The sequence below is a fragment of the Apodemus sylvaticus genome, chromosome 22, assembly GCF_947179515.1.
Source record: "Apodemus sylvaticus chromosome 22, mApoSyl1.1, whole genome shotgun sequence".
Lineage (NCBI taxonomy): Eukaryota > Metazoa > Chordata > Mammalia > Rodentia > Muridae > Apodemus > Apodemus sylvaticus.
The window spans coordinates 1,808,138-1,830,575 of record NC_067493.1 but is presented as its reverse complement, the minus strand read 5'-3'; the positions used below and the strand labels follow the sequence as shown (position 1 = coordinate 1,830,575).

The window sequence follows — 22,438 nt, the reverse complement described above, 5'->3', positions numbered from 1 at the left end:
CACTTCCAAATGTTTGTATTTTAAATAAAACATATTTTAAGGTTTTAGTTTTTGAATCAAATCCTATTCATTTCATGTCTATTATGAAGGCCATTAAGGAGAAAAAATGTCAAAACTTATACATCTTTATCTTTTCTAGACATCTGGGACATTCACTCATTATTATTTTATTTGAGTTATCAAAGTGAAGAGGAAAATCTGTCCTATTTCCCATAAGAAATTTAATTTTAGGGTCTGTCAACATTTTTAATGCACTGTTGCTATTTTTAAAATATATGCATGCATACTTGAATAAGGCTCAGCCTAAGCTTTCAATATAACCATGCTCTGAGCACTCCATAACTGATTAAATGCCAGGCTCCCTGCCTAACACATCAACTCCACTATCTCATTTGTTTAATATATAAACTCTCATCATCTCTGCCACACCAGGCATAAGCAGCAGCCATGACAGTTATCAAAGTGATTTCTGTACTGGGTACTGGTGCTGTACAGAATCCCTAATGCCTAACACACACGTGTGATCCAACTCAGCCCATGTTGCTGTCAGCATGGACTCCATCAGCAATGCTGGGGGAGCTGCTTTGTCTGTCATCTGTGGTAGCACAACAGGGAAAGCCATTATGAAGTGATGTCAACTAGCATTCCATTCTACAGGTAGATGAACATTATCTTAACCACCTAGATACTTAATTCTCATCATAACTGTAAATTAAATTTTCCTCAAACATGATGATCAGCATGTCACCAAAAAATGAATTGCCTTTCTCGTGAACTCTAAAGACTGGTGGAGGTGGCAAAAGCCTTTAGTCCCAGCACTCTGTAGGCAGAGGCAGGTGGATCTCTTGTGAGATCAAGGCCAGCCTGGTCTACAGAGCAAGTTCAAGAACAACAAGGGTTACATAGAAAAAAATAACTGTCTTGAAAATCCAAAATAAATACGAAAATGTTGATTAAGTGCTGTTATACATTTTTTCACCCTTTTGAATTTCAGACTCAACAGATGGGCAATTCTACTCTGCTTTTGTTTTGTTTTTAAAGGAAAGTAGCAAAGCTCTTCAAGGATCCGCTAAGTTACACCACCGCCTTCCCAATGGCAAAACTGTGTTTCCAAGTTTCTCCAAAAGCAATTAGGGGAAAGAAAGGAAGAATACACTCGGATGTAAAGAATGGTGAACCTCCATGATAAGACAATAGAAAATAATGGGTAACCAGATCAGGACTAGCTTGTCCCTGCAAGACACACACACACAGACACACACACACACACACACACACAAACACAAACACACAGCTCTGCAAGACCCAGCTTCATTTCAAAATCTCTTCAGTCCTGAATCTTCAACTGCTCCTGTGTCTTTACATCGCCACTGACCTTTCCTGGCCGCTCATACTGGTGAGGCTCAACTGCTTCTCATTTTCATTACCCCTTGTCTTAGTCAAGGTTTCTATTCCTGAACAAACTCATGACCATGAAGCAAGTTGGAGAGGAAAGGGTTTATTGAACTTATACTTCCATATATCTGTTCATAACCAAAGGAGGTAAAAGGAACTCAGCCTGCTCTCTTATATAACCTAAGAATACAAATCCAGGGATGGTCCCAATCCACAAGAGACCCTCCGCTCTTGATCACTAATTGAAAAACATGGCCCACAGTTATATCTCTTGGAGGAAATTCCCAAACTAAGCTCATTTCTCTGATAATTCCATCCTGTGTCAAGTTGACACACAAATCCAGCCAGTACATTTGACCCCTTCTCAACTTGACACACCACCATATCACTATTAATCATATACCCCTACTTTCTTATTCATCCCAAAGATCTAAATATCTTTACAAGTCCCATACTCTTTACATATTAAAAATTCAATTCTTTAAAAGGTCCAATATCTATTAAAATTCAAAGTATTTTAAAATTTCAAATTCTCTTAACTGTGGGCTCCACTAAAATACTTTCTTCCTTCAAGAGGGAAAAATATCAGGGCACAGTCGCAATAAAAAGCAAAACTCAAACTTAAATGCTTCAATGTCTGGAATCCAACTCAAGAAGTTCCAGGCTCCTCTGAGGGCTGGGGTCATTTCTCCCACTATGCCCTTTGTAGCACACAACTTGTCTTCTAGGGTCCTTCTGCCTGTACTCCACTGCTGCTGCTGTTCTTGGTGGTCATCTCATGGTACTGGTATCTCCAAAACACTGCTGTTTGATGCCATAACTAGGCTTCACATATGAAGGCACTTTTCATGGTGCCAAGCCTCAGCTCCTATGCACGACCCCCTTATGTCCTGGCCCATCATTTGCAACTGAGATTGTACCATCACCAAAGGGCTTACATGGCCGGCCTCTCACAGTGCTGCGTTTCAGCTGTCCTCAATGACACCTTCACACCTTCAAAACTAGTACTGTCTGTGTTACACATATGCACATTATCAATTCCATCCACAGCAAAAAAGTACAACTGTGGTTATCTCTGGAACACAGCCTCTGTACTCACAGAAAACACTTCCCAGAAGATTTCAGCTCAGTGGTGCTGGGCTCTTCTTAATCACTGCTAAATTCTTAGTTCCAGCGAAGGAGCCATCAATAGTCCCAGTAATGCAAAAGGTTTTGCTTTAATAGTTCTAGTATCTTGTTAATCTCAGCAGATACTTCAGCCCAGCTAACCAAAATCACAGAATCTTCACAATCAAAACAACAACATCCATGAAAAGAATCTTAAATTTTCCTTCTGAAATTTCACAAGCCCGGCCATCATTTTATGAACTGCTCTCAACATATTATCATACAAGCTCCTACAGAAAATTCCACAGAGCTCTTAATAACCAATACCTCTTCTAACACAAAGTTCCAAACTCTTTGCACAGTCCTGCCCAAAACAATGGCCCAGGTTGTCACAGGGATACCCCACTACGCTGGTACAAATTTCTCTTAGTCAGGGTTTCTATTCCTGCACAAACATCACGGCGAAGAAACAAGTTGGGGAGGAAAGGGTTTATTGAGTGTATACTTCCATACATCTGTTCATTACCAAAGGAGGTCAGGATTGGAACTCAAGCAGGTCAGGATGCAGGAGCTGCTGCAGAGGCCATGGAGGGATGTTTCTTAGTGGCTTGCTTCCCCTGACTTCCTCAGCCTGCTCTCTTATATAACCTAAGACTACCAGCCCAGGGATGGCACCACCCAAAATGTGGTGCCATCTCCCCATGATCACTAATTGAGAAAATGCCCCACAGTTGGATCTCATGGAGGCACTTCCCCAACTGAAGCACCTTACTCTGTGATGACTCCAATATGAGTCAAGTTGACACACAAAACCAGCCAGTACACTCTTCAACTCACTTGGCTGCCTTGTCTAAATTCAGTAAGAGAGCTATGCCTAACCATGCAGAGAGTTGAAATTTCATAGGTGTTTGTTACGCCAGTGGTGCTCATGCTTCTTGAAGAGATAAAGGAGTTAGGGATGAAAGCCTGTGTAAGGTGGAAAAGAGAGATGGTAGAAAGTGGAATTTAAATCAAATGAATAAATAATAAATAAATAAATAAATTAGTGGGGAAGTAACAAACAAATACATATAAATAGAATGAAAATTAAGAAACCAGCCCATTATTTTTAAAATTTGCCCCACTCTATATGCAGGTATAAGACAAGGAAAAAGGATTTTTGGCAAAATATCAGACAATGATCTTTCAATAAAATTTACAGTTTCTGTATTCCTCTTATATGCTATGTTCTCAATTTTCTCTGGCTGCATACTGTCAAGACTTCCATCTTCCAGGGCCTATGAGAAAAAATTATTAAATACCATCTACAGATTTCTATGACTTTCACCATCTCAATTTCTGATATATTCCATATTCCTTCAAAAGAGAACATAGATTCTGTCCAGCAGCAAAATCATATATTGATACCATTTGTTGTTGCTGTTTTAACTTGCTATTCTGCTTCTGTGCTGGAATCCTGTGTGCAAAAGGATCTCAGGTAATAAGTGGTTGTTGTGAATGCTTCGGTCAGACCACAGTTCACCACTTTGGGAGCTTAGTGTTGAAAGTGAAGCTACAAACTGAAGGTCAAAGCATGGACAAACATTGTCTCCTGGCTTGCTGTCCTGCTTGGTCAGTGTCCCATGCTCAAGTAGCTCTCTCATGCATCCCAGACCCACTTGTTTATGAATATTGTCACCCTCAGTGGAAGAGCCTTCCCACATCAATCATTAACACTATCTCACACAGATAGAGTAACCAGCAATTATGACAAAGGCACACCTTCAACTGAGGCCCATTCAGGTGACTGTAGCTCTGGGATATTGAAATGTTGGCGGCTTCACCTCTCTCCTGACTACCTCTCCATGTGGATTGCTAAGATTATGTCTTCTTGACAACCTCCTATCCTAGCTTTCAACATTAGCCAGCATTCCCTCTTGAACATACCCAACAAACAGAGCAGTAAAAGGGGCAACACTCAGTCAACACTATCTAATAATCTAGACAGCAAACTATAACCCAGAAATAACTTCCCATCCAAACTAGACAAACTGAGAAACCTTACCTAACCTAAAATAACCACACATGCTGATGCCTAGACACCAGCACAGAAAGATAAAGTATTCCAGCCAGGAAAATAATTCAACATCCTCCAATTTTTAATACTCTGCCTCGCTTCATATAACCTCTTTTGCATCAGTTAGTTTAGTTTAGTTTCTCAAGAAATATTAGGGAAGGAGGAGGAGAAAGAGAAGGAGAAAGGAGATGAGGAGGAGGAGAAGGAGGAAGAGAAGAAGAAGAAGAAGAAGAAGAAGAAGAAGAAGAAGAAGAAGAAGAAGAAGAAGAAGAAGAAGAAGAAGAAGAAGAGGAAGATCAATAAACATAAAGGTCTAGAAAGAGAAGGAGAAAAGAGATGAGGAAGAGGAGAAGGAGGAAGAGAAGAAGAAGAAGAAGAAGAAGAAGAAGAAGAAGAAGAAGAAGAAGAAGAAGAAGAAGAAGAAGAAGAAGAAGAAGAAGAAGAAGAAGAAGAAGAAGATCAATAAACATAAAGGTCTAGAAAATATTTCCACAGAAATCATAAATGAAAACTTTCCTACACTAAAGAAGATGACTATTAATGTACAAGAAGCATCGAAAATACCAAACAGATTGGGCAAGTGTCTCTTTTCCACAATCAAAACACTAAAGATAATTTAAAGACATATAAAAAAAATAAAACTACAGGAGTAAAAATAACAAACTAAACAAAATAAAAATAATTAATGTATGAAATCAGAACTATTAGATTCATATCCATCTTCTTTTTTTAAGGATTGAATTCATTATTTATACAAAGTTGTCAGTACATGTATTCCTGCAGGCCAGAAGAGGCCACCAGACCCCATTACATATAGTTATGAGCCACCATGTGGTTGGTAAGAATTGAACTCATGGCCTATGTAAGAATAGCCAGAGCACTTAACCTTTGCGCCATCTCTCCAGGCCTAACCCTGCCTTCTTAATGTATATTATAAAAGACAAAAAGCTTTGGACCCAGGTGCTGCATAGTCACAGAAACCACCCAAGCTGCTACAGGAAAGCAACTAGTCCAGATGTTCTGGACAGAATTACAATCAACCACGAAACTTAAGGTATTTAGATTTCATGGCCTGAATTAGCAGGTAAGAAGCAGCAATAGAAACCTCACAGGAAGTCACATCTTATTGATGCTTCCGATCCAACACCATAGAGGATCCACAACACCAGCACGCACTGCTCAGCTGCATGTTCCTTCCCTTTGTGGGCAGATATTGTGTACTCACCATGTCTTGATTTCAGAGCTTCCCTGAGGTCCCCTCACAGCACACAACAGCAGAGCTCAGAGCAGGACACAGAGAAGCACTCAAGCTACACAGCCACAGGGAACACCTCAGAAGGAGAAGATGAGGGCGAGAGTGAAGAAGATCAATCAGCATAAATGTCTAGAAAATATTTCCAATAAAATCCTAAATGAAAATTTCCTAAACTAAAGAAGGTGCCTGTGTAAGAATAGCCAGAGTTATTATAAATATATAGCCAGAGTTAATGTAAAAGCATGCAAAATACCAAAGAGATTGGGGAAAAGTCCCTTTACTGCACAATAATTGAAACACTAAGCATCTAAAGTAAAGAAATAAAAAAAACTACTACAGAAATTAACAAAACTAACAAACAAAAAACAAACAAACAAACAAACAAAAATCAAGTTACCCTGGGTCCTAGCCCCGCCCATGCCACGGCCCTTCACCCCAGCCAGCTGCAACTTTATCATTAATGTTCTTTGGGAAAGCGCCAGCCCAGACCTCTGTAAACTCTACCAGGTCTTTGTCTTTTCTCAGCCCAGTCTGTGTCATTAAGGATCAGGATGCAGTTTATTGGCCTGTGAATTCCCTAACTTTCTCACCAGCTCACAGCCAGAAGCCAGGGCCAGGCGCACAGCCCAGTGATCCAGGGCGACCAGGCTCGGCTTCAATTCCCACAGGAGGGTTGTGCTAGGAGGCCACTGTCCCTGCCTGGAGGAGCACAGAGCGGGTTTGCACTCCGCCCCACTGCAAACTTTCCAGAGCGGGAAGCCTGTGTCTTTCCCAGCCACTGTCCCTGCCTGGAGGAGCACAGAGAGAGTTTGCTCTCTGCCCTGCTGCAAACTTTCCAGAGCAGAGCCGGAAGCCCACTCCTTGAGTGGCCAATGTCCCTGCCTGGAGGAGCACAGAGAGGGTTTGCACTCCGCCCCGCTGCAAACTTTCCAGAGCGGGAAGCCCATGCCTTGCCAGTCAACTGTCCCTGCCCACAGCACAGAGAGTGTTTGCACTCCGTCCCCGCTGCAAACTTTCCAGAGCATGAAGCCTGCGCCTTGCCCGTACACTGTCCACACCTGGAGCACAGAGAGAGTTTGTACTCTGCCCCGCTGCAAACTTTCCACAGCAGAGCGGGAAGCTTACTCCTTGCCCGGCCATTGTCCCTGCCTGGAGGGGCACAGAGAAGGTTTGCACTTGGTCCCGCTGCAAACTTTCCAGAGCGGGAAGCCCGAGTCTTGCCTGTCCACTGTCCCTGCCCAGAGCACAAAGAGGGTTTGGACTCCGCCCCACTGTAAACTTTACAGGGCGGGAAGCCCGCATCTTGCCCGGCCTCTCCAAACTTACAGACCACGTCTGTAGAGACGACAGGAAGATAGCGCGGTGTGACTTGAGAGCTCACAGACACCCGCTGCATGGAGCACTGTCTTCATCCGGATGCGCACACGAATGTGGTCCCGTTCCACAATTCCAGGCCTGGCTGCTCAGAGCCCAGGAAGCTCAGCAATCCCAGCAGCTGTAAATGCGCGCACTCACCTCCTTCCCGCCTCTGCCAATGCACACATTCAAATTCCCAGCCACTTTCATTCATAAATTAAAGACAGGAAATGACATCATTCCAGGAGGCTGGTTGCAGGGCAGGCACTGTGGTCACATCAGGGGTGGTGCCAGCGGTTGCAGGGGGACAGACAGGGACGCCAACATGGCGCCAGCCAGGGGCTGAGATGCAGGGTCACAGGGCAGGGGCGGGGCTCGGGGGACATCAGGGGCGCGGCCAGCAGTTGCTGGGTGAAAGTCAGGGAATCCAACATGGCTCCAGCCCAGGGCTGAGATAGATGGGCAAGGGGCGGGGTTGGTGTGACATCAGGGGCAGGACCAGCAGTCTCCGAGTGACTGACAGTGATGCCAATTTGACATTTTCACTGAATTTGAAGAAATATATAAATATGTGTGTTAAAATTGAAGAATTTGATGTACAATAATACACATGAAATTGTACACATAGATAATACATCAAAACTGATTGACAAACCATGTAAAAAATTCTAATCAAATTAATGGCTTTCATGGAAAATACTTCTTATAAAATTGAAGAAATATACAGAAAATTTATTTAAAATTAAGATTTGGCATTGAAAATAAATACACATAAAAAGTTGACAAAGAAAACTAAATGTGTAGGCAAACTCAATTTTAGGAAAAAAATTGAAAAATAAAGTGTTAAAATTGAAGAATCTGTTGGAAAATAATAATGGTAAAAGATAAATCATCTTTACTAAATCAAGCACTTACAAATATTTTCTTATTAAATTGATGATTTTCATGGAAAATAATTCTGATAAAATTGAAGTAGTGCATAGAAAAGTAGTGTTAAATTGAAGATTTTTCATGGGAAATTATTCAGATAATATTGTGTACATAAAAACATGTCTAAATAATTAAAAATTAAATAGAAATATTTTCTGATAAAATTAAAGATTCTCTTAACTAATATTCAAGTAATATTGAAGAAATATATATAGATATGTGTTAAAATTGAAGAATTAGTTGGAAAATAATAATAGTAAAATAGTAAACATAGAAAATATACCTAGAACATTGTCCAAGAACCTAGAAGATTTTGGTCGTAAATATTTCTAATATAATAGAAGTAATATGCAGGAAATGTATTAAAATTCAAGATATCAGAAAAATAATATGGATAAAATGTTAGACATATAAAATATTTCTAATCTAATTGAAAGGGGTAGTGGAAACATTCACTAAAAATATTTGTGAAAAAAATGAAGTGGAACTTAAAATATTGAAGGTTTTAATTGAAAAATAATACAGATAAATGGTAGACATAAAAATTCCAAAAATGATTAAAAAATAAAGTAGAAACATTTTCTGATAAAATTGAGAGTTTACATGTAAAACATTTTTGATAAAATTGAAGAACTATAAAGAAAAATGTGTTAAAATGGAAAAATTTAATGGAAAATAATGTTATAAAAAATTAGGCAATTTTCTCTTTATTAAATGACCAAGGATATAGAAAAATTTGGGGATGAAAGGGAAGATTTTCATGGAATATATTCCTGATAAAATTGAAGAAATACATAGAAAAAAGTGTGAAAGTTGAAGATTTACAAGGAAAGGGATGCTTCTAAAAGGATAGACATAAAATATTTCTCAATTAAACAAATAGAGAATTAGAAAATTTTAATAAAATTAAAGATTTACATGGAAATAATCCTAATAAATTTGAGGTGCTGTGAGGGAACATTAAGTAAACTCCATTTTTGAGACATGTTTAGCACAGTCGCTGTCCACGCTGACAGAATGCCTGTAGCAGCACCCGACCCCACCCTGTGACTGATGGCTTCATAACAGTGCCCCACTGTCCATCACACTGCCCGACTGTCCATCACACTGCCCCACTGTCCATCACACTGCCCCACTGTCCATCACAGTGCCCCACTGTAGATCACACTGCCCCACTGTCCATCACAGTGCCCCACTGTCCATCACAATGCCCCACTGTCCATCACAGTGCCCCACTGTCCCATCACAATGCCCCACTGTCCATCACAGTGCCCCACTGTCCATCACACTGCCCCATTGTCCCATCACAGTGCCCCACTGTCCCATCACAGTGCCCTACTGTCCATCACACTGCCCCACTGTCCATCACAATGCCCCACTGTCCCATCACAATGCCCCACTGTCCATCACAGTGCCCCACTGTCCATCACACTGCCCCACTGTCCCATCACAGTGCCCCACTGTCCCATCACAGTGCCCTACTGTCCATCACAGTGCCCCACTGTCCATCACACTGCCCCACTGTCCCATCACAGAGCCCCACTGTCCATCACAATGCCCCAATGTCCCATCAAAATGCTCCACTATCCCATCACAATGCCCCTCTGTCCCATCACAATGCCCCACTGTCCCATCACAGTGCCCCACTGTCCCATCACAGGGCCCCATTGTCCATCACAGTGCCCCACTGTCCATCACACTGCCCCACTGTCCATCACACTGCCCCACTGTCCCATCACAGAGCCCCACTGTCCATCACAATGCCCCACTGTCCCATTACACTGCCCCACTGTCCATCACAGTGCGCCACTGTCCATCACAGTGCCCCACTGTCCATCACACTGCCCCACTGTCCATCACACTGCCCCACTGTCCCATCACACTGCCCCACTGTCCATCACAGTGTCCCACTGTCCATCACAGTGCCCCTCTGTTCCATCACAATGCCCCACTGTCCCATCACAGTGCCTTCCTGTCCCATCACAGTGCCCCACTGTCCATCACAGTGCCCCACTGTCCCATCACAGTGCCACACTGTCCCATCACAGTGCGCCACTGTCCCATCACAGTGTCCCACTGTCCATCACAATGCCCCCACTGTCCATCACAGTGCCCCACTGTCCATCAAAGTGCCCCACTGTCATGTGAATTTGTCTAAAGACATACTGAGTAAATTGTTTTTGATATATAGAATGTACTTCAGGGCTGGAGAGAAGGCTCAGCATTTAAGAGCACTGACTGCTCTTTGAGAGGTTCTGAGTTCAATTCCCAGCAACCATAAGGTGGATCACTACAATATGTCACAGGATCATATGCCCTCTTCTGTGTCTGAAGACAGGGATATTATGCTCACATACATGAAATAAATAAATAAATATTTTTTTAAGGAAATGCTTTGTCAATTTTCTTTAGGGAAAAACAATAATTTTACCTTTTATCCTTTGATAAACTATGATAATTTTAAAACGTGGTATCATTGAATCTTAGAAATGGGGAATAAGGCTGGGCGGTGGTGGTGCACGTCAGTAATCCCAGCACTCTGGGAGGCAGAGGCAGGTGGATGTCTCAGTTCAAGGCAAGCCTGGTCTACAGAGTGAGTTTCAGGACAGCCAGGGCTATACAGAGAAACCATGTCTCAAAAAAACCAAATTAAAAAAAAAAATAAAAGGAAATGGGGAATAAAAATATTTTATTCCCCACTCCTGAATTAATATTCTGACAATAAATTGTGGATTTATTTGTTAAAACTATTTTAACTTTTCCTGTTAACATTTAACAGTCTTAAAAATGAAGTATTTATATAGAGAGACTTCTATGTCTTCTACTCTGATCCTATATAGTTAGAGTTCAAGGTCATCATTTTATCTTCTTAAAAAGCTTTCTGAAAGCATATTTTCCAGAAAGAAAAAGAGCCAGGCCTACTGAGTATCATTGGCAATCTTATTTTTCATCCCAATTATTGGACAGAAACAATAATTAAAGCCACCTTTTTGTGGTAAATATTATTATTTATTTATTTTTTATCACAATTGAATGATAAGTATTCCAAGTAAAAGACACAAAAGACTTGGTATTTATAATAAGATTTAAAGCACTAGAGTTGGACGGACTATTTTGTATAGCTCCTGTTAATAACTGTGAGATATCACTTGTCTGCAATGGGGAGTTAGAGAAAGGATCCAAAGAGCTGAAGGGCTTTGCAGTGCCAGAGAAGGGACAGCAATGAGTCACCCAGTACTCCCAGAGCTCACAGGGACAAAATCATCAACCAATGAGTACACATGGAATTACTCATGGCTCCAGACACATCGGCAGCAGAGGACGGTCTTGTTAGAGAGACCAAAGGGAGGAGAGGCCCTTGGCCCTGGAAAGATTTGATGCTACAGTGTAGAGGATTACCAGGACAGAGAGCGGGGGAGGGTTGATTGGGGAAGGGAGATGGCTTAATGGATTTTTAGGAGAGGGGGGATCAAGGACAGCAGAAAAAGTTTGAAATGTAAATAAAGAATATATCTAATTAAAAAAGAAAAAAATAGATACAGTGGTCAAAAAATCTGTATTATAAACTTTCCTGGTACTAACCCACAAAGAGTTCTGCAACTTATGAGAAGGCAAAAACACAAAGGATTGGAAAAAGGAAGGAGGAGGTGGAGGAGGAGGAGGTGGAGGAGAAAGAGGAGGAGAAGGAGAAGAAGGAGGAAGAGGAGGAGAAGGAGGAGAAGGAGGAGGAGAAGAAGAAACAGAAGCAGCAGAAGCAGCAGCAGAAGAAGAAGAAGAAGAAGAAGAAGAAGAAGAAGAAGAAGAAGAAGAAGAAGAAGAAGAAGAAGAAGAAGAAGAAGAAGAAGAAATTGATGATGATAAAGGTCTCGAAAACATTTCCAATAAAATCATAAATGAAAACTTTCTTAAACTAAAGAAGATACCTGGTAACGTAAAAGAAACATCAAAAATACCAAACAGAGTGAGAAAAAGTCCCTTTGCCATGTAATAATCAAAACACTAAACATATCAGAATTATTAGATTCATACCTATTGTCTTATTTTTAAGGAAATAATTCATTACTTATACAATATTATCTCTGCATGTATTCCTGCAGAGCAGAAGAGGGCAAAAGATTCCATTTCCTTTGGTTATGAGCCACCACGTTGTTGCTAAGAATTGAACTCCTGACCTGTGTCGGAACAGCCAGAGCTGTTAACCTCTGAGCCATCTCTCCAGGCCTATTCCTGCCTTCTTAATGTATATTATAAAAGACAAAAAGGTTTGGACACGGGTGATGCATAGTCATAGAAACCACCCATGCTGCTACAAAAAAGCAAAAGGTCCAGATGTTTTGGACAGAATTACAATCAGCCATGATACTGAAGTTATTCAGAGGTCATGGCCTGAAATTGCAAGTAAGAAGAACCACTAGAAACCTCACAGGAAGTCACATCTGGCTGATGCTTCCAATCCAACCCCATAGAGGACCCACTACCCCAGCTCCCACTGGTCAGCCGCATGTTCCTCCCCATTGTGGGCAGATATCCTGTACTCACCATGTCTTGATTTCAGCACTTCCCTAAGGTCCCCTCACAGCACACAACAGCAGAGCTCAGAGCTGGACACAGAGAAGATTTCAAGCTGCACAGCCACAGGGAACACCTCAGAAGGAGAAGATGAGGGCGAGAGTGAAGAAGATCAATCAGCATAAATGTCTAGAAAACATTTCCAATAAGATCCTAAATGAAAATTTCCTAAACTAATGAAGGTGCCTGTGTAAGAATAGCGAGTTATTATAAATATATAGCCAGAGTTAATGTAAAAGCATGCAAAATAACAAACAGATTGGGGAAAAGTCCCTTTACTGCACAATAATTGAAACACTAAGCAACTAAAGTAAAACAATAAAAAAATACTACTACAGAAATAATTAACAAAACTAAAAAAAAAAAAAAAAAAAAAAAAAAAAAAAAAAAACAAGTTACCCTGGGACCTAGCCACGCCCATCCCACAGCCTTTGACACCAGCCAGCTCCAACCTGATTATTTATATTCCTTGGCAAAGCACCAGACCAGACCTCTGTAAAATCTACCAGGTCTTTGTCATGTCACAGCCCAGCCTGTGTCATTAAGGAACAGGATGCAGTTTATTGGCCTGTGAATTCCCTTCCTGTCTCACCAGCTCACAGGCAGAAGCCAGGGCCAGGAGCACAGCCCAGTGATCCATGGCGGCCAGGCTCGGTTTCTGTTCCCACAGAAGGGTCGTGCTAGGAGGCCACTGTGCCCTCCTGGAGGAGCACAGAGTGTGTTTGCACTCCTCCCCGCTGCAAACTTTCCATAGTGGGAAGCCTGCTCTTTGCCCGGCCACTGTTCCTGCCCAGAGCACAGAGAGAGTTTGCACTTTGCCCTGCTGCAAACTTTCCAGAGCAGAGTGGGAACCCCGCGCCTTGCGCAGCCGTTGTCCCTGCCCAGAGGAGCACAGAGAGGGTTTGCACTCCGCCCTGCTGCAAACTTCCCAGAGCGGGAAGCCTGTGCCTTGCCCGGCCACTGTCCCCCGCCTGGAGCACAGAGAGGGTTTGCTCTCTGCCCCGCTACAAACTTTTCAGAGCAGAGCCAGAAGCCCGCGCCTTGCCCGGCCATTGTCCCTGCCTGGAGAATGAGAGAGAGGGTTTGCGCTCCGCCCAGCTGCAAACTTTCCAATTATGGCCAGTCACTGCCTGTCACATCACTGCCACTTCTAGGTGTAGCACAGTCACTTACTTCAAATGGTCACTTCCAGTTCTGATGTGTCTGCTTCCTGTGGGTTCATAGACTTAGGCATGCCCTCCACATTGTGGTCAGGTTATCTTTTCCCCACAGTCAAGACACAGATGGCTGGTGTGCCATTGCTACCTCTCATATCCACGGGGAGGAAGGAGCCTTCTGATGAGCAAGGACAAACTCCATCCCAGAGAGCAACAAGACAGCCCCGAGAGTGGCTCCTAGAAATTGGGATCCTCATGTCCTTGACTGCACCAGACCCAGGAGACCCCACACTGTATGATCAGACAAAAGACGTCATCTGGGCCAAAAACCCGTTGATGTTTCAGTGCTGTAGGAGGTAAGGGAGGACAGTTAACTGACTACTAACTGTGTGAGAGAAAATGGGTCTACACAGAAATAGAGGAAGAAATTAGAGACTTTCTAGAGTTCAATGGAAATGAATGTGCAACATGCACAATCTCAGGGAACACAAAGAACATGAAACTGGAGCTAAGAAGAAAGTTCACAGAACAAAAATGCCTACATGAAAAAAATTTCAGAGCTTTCATGTTAGTAATTTAACTGCATACTTTAAAGACTACAACAGAAGAAAATGAGGGAGTAATGAAAACAAGGAGGAGACATCAAGAAATTATAAATTTTGGGGCTGAAATCAATAAAATAGAAAAGGAACAATTCAAAGTATTAATGAAACGTGGAGTTAGTCTTTTGAGTCTTTTATTTGACAAGATAAACAAACATTTATTAAAAGATAAAGACTATACAATTTTATGAAATCTAAAATGAAATTGGAGATAAAATAACAGACAATTAAGAAATCCAGAGAATGGTAATGACATAGGTTTAAAAAGGGTATACTCCACCAAATTGGAAATTCTAAAAAAATGATTAATTTCCTCAATAGATTCCACATACCAAAAATAAATGAAACTAAGAGAACCAACTTCAACAGACATAAACTAGGAAAACAGAATTCATCACAAATATGCCACCAATACAAGCAAAGTCCATGAGTTTTAGGGTAGAATCCTATAAGACTTTCAAAGAGGTTTTAACAAGAATAAATGTCAGTGTATTTAACAATATAAAAGAAAAGAAATATTAGGCAATTTATTTTCTGAACCCATGATGACTCAAATACCCTGTCAGTAAAGAATAAACAATAAAACAGAATTACAGACCAATTTTCCATAAAACCATAGAAGCAAAAATACTTAAGAGAAAATACAAATAAAATAAAATAAAATACAAATCACATCAGAAGATCATCCACTGTGATCAATGAGGAAGGCTTCATTCAAGAAACACTGTGATGATTCAACATAATGGAATTAAAATGTAAGAAAAAAGAACTGATCATCTCATGACATGATGTAAAATTCTCTGACAATATTCAACACCACTTTATGATAAAATTCATGCAGAGATTAAGGATACAAGGGGGCATGCCTGAACATAAAAATGTCACGTTACAGCAAGTCTAGAGCCAACCTTAAATTTACTGGAGAGAAATTCAAATTAATTCCATTAATTCCTAAACTAGACAAGATGTTCCATTCTCTCTATAACTATCTGTTCAATATATTAAGTAAAAGTTAGGTAGAACAATAAACCTGAAGGAGAGGAAGATAATATAAATTAGAAAGGAGGAAATAAAATTATCTTTCTTTGCAAATGATATGTTAGTTTCCATAAGTAAATAAAAATGCAATTGCTAGAGCTGAAGAACACTGTCAGCGAAGTTGTTGGATACATGAATAACTAAAAAAGAAAATACAAATTAGTGGCCTTTGTATGTAAAAATGAGCTTGCAAGTGCAAATAAAATGGAGAGAGATCATAAAATTTGAATTTATTGTTGACACTTCTCAATTTTTTTACATAATAAATAACATTGAGTAACTCAATATAGGTATGTTGGCTAAATACATACCAAAATATTTTTAGTCACAGATTTGTGAAGGTTCTCAAAAACTACTGTGATAATAAAAAGCTGTAACAGATTAGTTACATGCTAAAAAGTTTACTCTTGTATAAAGATAGTAGAAAATACAAACCTTTAACCCATTAACTACGTTTATGATGTTTCTCTGCATTATGACATTTTCTTATGGTTTCTAAGATTACTGCTACATACAAAGGCTTTCTTTACCAAATTGCACATTCATAGCATTTCTCTCCAGGGTATGTTCTTTTATGCATTCATAGATTACTGTTATGAAAATGTTGTATCACACTGATTATATTTATAAAATTTCTCTTCAATATGTGTTCTATAATATATTTAAAGATTACTATGATGTACAAATGTTGGGAACAAGCAAAAAAAACTTGTTCTAAGTACTGAAATTTTGTTGCCAACCTCCATTTAATCATGAATTGAAAGAAACTTCAAGTCCCAGGTCATAGGGGACCTGCATAATTTAACAACATTCAGCAAGGTTTCATTATTTACTTTTGTTCCTCAAAACATAATGACTGTTCCTAACCATAATTTCTGTTATTAATATTTTATTCCTAAAAATAAAATGCCTGTTACTAACTCCAAAGACCAACTCGGTGTGATAGGATAAACCATAAACCTACATTCTGTATCATTTGACATCGCATAACAACAGTAGAAAATCCCGATTGGTAGGAAATATACCTGTAACAGCATGTATGTTCATAGTTTTTAGTTTTGAAATCTATATCAGTTTCTGGATCAGGGCAGGGACAGGATCGGGTGATTCAGATAAGCTTCTAAATATATTTTCTAGTCCAGATTAATTAGTAACTACTTGACTACAAAAGATTTTTATTATTTGCCATGTCCTTGTGTTTGAATTATGTTGGAATTCAGGGGATCCCATAACATAAAGGTTTTACCACAATGCAAACATTCAAAGTACTTCTCTACAGAATGAATAATTTCATAATGATGAAGACTATAGAGGTATACAAAGGCTTCATTTTATTAAACACATTCATGAGGTCTCTCTCTAACACATTCTTTCAAGAAAATGAAGACTACAGAACTATGCAAATTCTTGACCGCATTAAATTCACTCACAGTGCTCCTGCCTTATCATTTCCATTGCTATGTAAATTCACAATGAACAAGACAACTCCTATAAAAGCGATCATCTAATTGGGGCTGGTTTACAGTTTCAGAGGTTTAGTCCATTTCATCATAGCAGGAAGAATGCCAGGACTGAAGGCAGACATTGATGCTAGAGAGCAAGCTGGGAGTTCTGCATCTTGATCCAATGGCAGCTAGGAAGAAACTGTGTTCCAGGGACCTCCAGCTCTTCAGCACCTGTAGGAATTCCAAAGCCCAACCACACAGCAATGCACTACCTCCAACAAGGCCACATGACAGCATAATGCCACTCACATAGGTGTCATATTTAAATTACCCCATTCCACTGCCTGGCCTCATATTATTGTTCAAACCAATGAGTCTTTGGGGATCATACTTAAACATGTAGAATACATGAGTGACAGCTTCAAAAGTCCCCATTATCTAGAGCAGTCTCAAAAATGTTAAGAGTCCAAAGGACAAAGAGTCTTCTGATATGAATCCTTTAATGTAATCATGCTCAAAAACATAAAAGCACATCATATGCCTCCACATTCACAGTATACACTTCACCATTCCTAAAGGCAGCATGAGGAAATAGTGGAATTAAATAAGACCCAAGCCAGATCAACAATCTCCAAACTCTGCATCTCCATATCTGTTGTCAAAGTGTTCTTCAGATCTCCAACTCCTTTCTGCTTTGTTCCATGCAGAAGAATTTTTTTGTGTAGTTTTTATTCCCGGAGAGCAGTTTTCCTGAGCAGGTAACACACAGTCCTAACATCACATAATTTTGGGGTCTTCTTGATTCAATGTCCAGGATCCACACATGCTCATCTCTACTCCTTCGAAGAGATTGGGTCACTTCTCCAGCTCTGCCCTCTGTATCACTCTAAGCTCTGTTTGACTCCACTCTCCTTTTCCTTTTGTTCTTGCTGCTCATCCCATTGTACATGCATCTTCACTATGCTGTGTTCTTCTACTGCAACTAATCTTGATCAATAGCCTCCTTTATGCTCACTCAATGATGCCAAGCCTCATCTGCTCTGCATGACAACATCATGCATTTGAAACCAGTACCACCTGTGTGACTCTTACACATGACTGAGTCTAGCTGCTCCACTAGGTCCAAACTCGTTGACCTCTGACACACCTTCTTTGTCACTCCAAAAACACTACCCAGAAGATTTTACTCCAGTGATATTTATTTATTCTCCATAGCCTCTAATTCTTTATCTACAGCTATTCAGCAATAATTGTCTCACTAGTCCCTTATATCTTGCTGCTAAATCCAGAGCAAACATAGACAAAGCTGCTGAGTTCTTCTGCTTGCTGGTGCTGAAACATGGCCCCTTCTATTACATTATTACCAGTTTCTATTTTTCAAACAATTCACTGCCTAAGCTTGGCTGTCCTAGAACTTGCCCAGTAGATTAACATTGAACTGCGAGATGTCCATGGCTCCATTTCCTGAATGCTGTGGTAAAAATCATGAAACACCATGCCTGGACCTTTTTAGATCTGAAATTGAAAACCCAGAATCACAAACATAATCTATCCCTTCTGACTTTGATACATACATATGTCTTTGTCCACAGGAAAACAATTTCCAGGTAATAATAATTCCTAACATGATACACTTGTGTTTCATACAACTACAAATCCATAAGTTTAGCTACATGGAAACTTGTCCTAATGTAACCATATATTTAATACCATAGAATATCCTTTATAACAGGATTTAGATTAATTCAACTTCCTGGTGATGCTTTGCTCTTTAAAACCTCTTTTTGTATTTTTCCTTTAAAAGTTTGCTATGTTTGATCAAAATTGTCAGGCCAAATTCTATGTGGATTTTTTTTTGATACTTCCTTTGTCAATACAATTAATGTAAACCTCTTTACCTTAAACTCTAGGAGACTATTCAAACAAGGGAAATGGGCAACATTCTTTGCCAAATCATCATAAGAACCATCTCTAGATTTGAAATAATCCTAACCACCAATCTCTACCTTAATCCTAATCCAATGGCCTCTTAACTCCCACTTAATTCATGATTACATTCATTAGATTCTTCTCCAGCATGTGTTCTTTCATGTCTTTGGAGATTACTGCGTGTTGCAAAGTCTTTACCACAATGACTACATTTATAAGGTTTCTCTCCAGTATGTGTTCTTTTATGTCTTTGGATACTACTCTGATGTGAAAAGGCTTTGCCACATTGTTTACATTCATAAGGTTTCTCTCCAGTATGTGTTCTTTTATGTGTTTGGAGAGTACTGTGACCTGAAAAGGCTTTACCACATTTATTACATGCATAAGGTTTCTCTCCAGTATGTGTTCTTTTATGATATTGGAGATGACTGGGTAGTGCAAAGGCTTTACCACATTGATTGCATTCGTAAGGTTTCTCTCCAGTATGTTTCCTTTTATGATATTGGAAAGTACTGTGCTGTGCAAAGGCTTTACCACATTGACTACATTTATAAGGTTTCTCTCCAGTATGTTTCCTTTTATGATATTGGAAAGTACTGTGCTGTGCAAAGGCTTTACCACATTGACTACATTTATAAGGTTTCTCTCCAGTATGTTTCCTTTTATGATATTGGAGATGACTGCGCTGTGCAAAGGCTTTCCCACATTGATTGCACTCATAAGGTTTCTCTCCAGTATGTGTTCTTTTATGTCTTTGGAGATCACTGTGCTGTGCAAAGGCTTTACCACATTGATTACATTCATAAGGTTTCTCTCCAGTATGTGTTCTTTTATGATACTGGAGATGACTGGGTACTGCAAAGGCTTTACCACATTGATTGCATTTATAAGGTTTCTCTCCAGTATGTTTCCTTTTATGATATTGGAGATGACTGCGCTGTGCAAAGGCTTTCCCACATTGATTGCACTCATAAGGTTTCTCTCCAGTATGTGTTCTTTTATGTCTTTGGAGATCACTGTGCTGTGCAAAGGCTTTACCACATTGATTACATTCATAAGGTTTCTCTCCAGTATGTGTTCTTTTATGATACTGGAGATGACTGGGTACTGCAAAGGCTTTACCACATTGATTGCATTCATAAGGTTTCTCTCCAGTATGTTTCCTTTTATGATATTGGAAAGTACTGTGCTGTGCAAAGGCTTTACCACATTGACTACATTTATAAGGTTTCTCTCCAGTATGTGTTCTTTTATGATTTTGGAGATCACCAGGTCTTGCAAAGGCTTTACCACATTGATTACATTCATAAGGTTTCTCTCTAATATGTGTCATTTTATGTCTTTGTAGATAACTGGGTCTTGCAAAGGCTTTACTACATTGATTGCATTCATAAAGTTTCTCTCCAGTATGTGTTGTTTTATGATATTTAAGATGACTGGAACTTGTAAAGGCTTTACCACATATATTACACTCATAGCATTTCACTCCAGTATATCTTCTTACATGCCTGCAAAGATAATTAGCACATGTGAAATCTTTACCACACTGATTACTCTGATCAATCATGTAATCAATATGAATAATGTTTACAATTTGTCTAATGGTAAAAAAAAAAAAGCATCAGATCTTAAAGTTTTATCACTTTATATGTTCATGGTGTTCTCCCTTATCATGAGTTGTTCAAGATACCTGTGATGGTTATTACATGGGTAATATTTAAAACACCCTCTTTTTATATGATGTATTTTAGCTATCTGAAGAAAGTTAGAATAACTCTGATCTTTCTAACACTGATTGTATTCATATTTTTCCTCTAGTGTAAATTGCAACACATTAGACTGGGAACCAGGACACACAGAAGAACTTCCAAATTCCTAGTACCCATAAAGGTTTCTACACTATGAGTTTTGGGATATTCCCTGTAAAACTAAAAAAAAAAAATTGCAAATGTCCTTCATATTCTTTATTTCTTTCAAAGGCAGATTACTACATATCTTCTTGTTTTAGAACAAAAATTTTATGTTTCTTTTTTCAATATCCCTATGCTCACATAATTATTATCCATTATGAAACATGATATACCTAATAAAAAGAATCATAAGTGAAAGGTTTACACACTACATTCACAGTGTTTGAAATTTTATTTCTTATAACAAGTGCAATATGGGCTAATGTTTCTCCACAACAACATTTTTGATTCTCATAAAATACCCTCTCACCAAACTTAACCATATTACTACAAGAATATGAGTATCACCAAATTTTCGGTGGACGATTTTCTTATTAAAATATTTTGGATATAAATTTATCACTATTCAATGTGCAGTTTCTAAATACTATGAGACACTACCGATTGGCAGGTCTACAGCATAGCTCTAAAGAAGCTACCTATCAAATGGATACACAAAACAGTTATCAGACCTTGAGTTACATGGTTTTGTAAGAATATTATAATCATAGTTACAGTTAAAGGACTGTTATTTTACACTCTTGTTTTTGCTGGAGATTCCATAAGATATTAATATTTCCTCAGAGACAAATTTGTATCAGCTTGCACATGAAAATTACCTTTCATGTCTTCTAATACTTTGAAAATGTTCTTCAAGATGATGGTCTTCCCAATTACAGCCTAAAATACAGTACCGGAAATGAATAAAATACAATTGGAAATTAGGAAATAATCAAGGTACTGTGAATTTTCACTGCACCATGAAAGTTACAGTGAAAATTTAGTGAAACTGAATTATTCAGTTTAATCTTCATTATTCACAATGAAAATAATAGAATATCATCAGTAATTAATAAACATTTGTTTCATTTAGAAAAAAATAACAGTCTTACCTATAGCTTTGAGGTTCAGGTAGGTTTCCCACATCACATCTTTGTAGAGATTCTTCTGGGAAGGATCCAGCAAATTCCAGTCTTCCTCAGTGAAGTTCACATGCACATCATCAAATGTCACTACATCCTAAATTTCCCATACATGTGTACAATACAAAGCATGATACTAACATCAATGTAGAGGAAATACATGCTTCCTTGAAAACATATTCATATAATTTTGGCACTTGCTCCACTTATATTCTGACTCAGAATTTACAATCACTGTGTCATTTTAAAAGGTGCTTGAATTATAAGATTCACCTGTATTACTTTTAAACACTTTGCATAGGATATAGCCTTGCCAGAGAAATGCAAATTAAGAGAGAAATGCATGGGAAATTCTATAACACTGTGCATGCATCTGAAAAATCGTATGTACAATTACTAACTACCAAATTGATGAGCAAACTGTGCGTATTTGCCCATGTCTTTAATCACAGAGTCACAGGCAGGTGTATGTCATAGAGTTGGATATCAGCATGGTCTATGTAATATGTTCTAGGAGACCAAAAGTTATATATTAAAACCCTCAGTCCACACAAAAATCAACCAAGGAAATAAAAATAATAGAGAATTCACATTTCTTTTCTAAAAGTTCCCACAAAGAATTATATATTCACTTCAGATTGGTATTCATCTTGTTGAAATATGAAGTGCAACAGTTTAAACCATAACATTAATATAATTTTACTAAAAGGAAATGCATGCTTAAACA

The 22,438-nt window shown here is 39.1% G+C and overlaps 1 pseudogene; it reads right to left on the bottom strand.

The window, feature by feature from the left end:
* Positions 1-22,438, bottom strand: part of LOC127673197 (zinc finger protein 709-like) — a 58,374-nt pseudogene that overhangs the window by 29,245 nt on the left and 6,691 nt on the right.